At 37.2% G+C, this 1,064-nt stretch overlaps 1 pseudogene; it reads left to right on the top strand.

The window, feature by feature from the left end:
* Positions 1 to 271: 271 nt before the first annotated feature.
* LOC122751116 lies at positions 272 to 786 on the top strand (annotated as a pseudogene).
* Positions 787 to 1,064: the final 278 nt, after the last annotated feature.

Below are 1,064 nucleotides of genomic sequence, written 5' to 3'. Positions count from 1 at the left end.
GACTTCACTGATAACCATGATGGCATAGTTACTTCATCCTGGAGGATGAAGTCAAGTGTGCCTTAAAAACATTGCTAACAATAAGGCTAGTGGAGGTGACAGAATTCCAGCTAAGCTATTTAAAATCCTAAAAATTGATGGTGTTAAAGTATCACACTCAATATTCCAGCAAATTTGGAAAACTCAACAGTGGCTACTGGATTGGGAAAGAGGTGTTTACATTCTAATCCTAAAGAAGGGTAATATTGCCTTTCCTGCCTCCTCAATCATCATGGCTCATGTGAAGAAATCTGTGATGAAGGGTGGCAAAATAAAGAAACAAGTCCTCAAATTTACCCTGGATTGTACCCATCCTGTGCAAGATGGGATTATGGGTGCTGCTAATTTTGAGCAGTTTTTGCAAGAACAAATCAAAGTGAACAGAAAGGCCAGAAACCTTGTTGGCAGAGTTGTAATCATTGAGAGAACCAAGATTACTATGACTTCAGAGACAGCATTTTCCAAAAGGTATTTGAAGTACCTGACAAAGAAATACTTAAAGAAAAACAACCTTCAGTATTGACTCTGAGTGGCGCCCAATAGCAAGGAGAATGTTACAAATTATGGTACTTTCAGATGAACCAGGACAAAGAGGAGTAAGAAGAGAAGGATAAAACCCTCGGGTCTGAAAACATTTTGTACATGATACTGAATAAAACTTTAACCAAAAAAGAAGGGCAATTCCAAAGAATGTTCAAATTACCAAACAATTACTCTCATTTCACACACCAGGAAGTTTACACTTAAGATTCTGCAAGCTATGCTTGCAGTACCAAAAATGCAGGTTGGTTTTGGAACAGGCAGAGGAACCAGAGACCAAATTGCCAACATTCATTGTATTGTGGAGAAACAAGGAAGCTCTAAGAAAACATCTACTTCTGCTTCATTGACTATACTGAATCCTTTGATTGTGTGGATCACAAGAAAATGTGACAAGTCCTCAATCAACTGTGAGAAATTAACATGAAACAACTGATTGGTTTAAGATTGAAAAAGGATTATGATAAGTTTGTATATTTTCACTT

Source organism: Dromiciops gliroides, chromosome 1 (assembly GCF_019393635.1).
Source record: "Dromiciops gliroides isolate mDroGli1 chromosome 1, mDroGli1.pri, whole genome shotgun sequence".
Classification (NCBI taxonomy): domain Eukaryota; kingdom Metazoa; phylum Chordata; class Mammalia; order Microbiotheria; family Microbiotheriidae; genus Dromiciops; species Dromiciops gliroides.
This window is presented reverse-complemented; position numbering and strand designations above follow the sequence as displayed.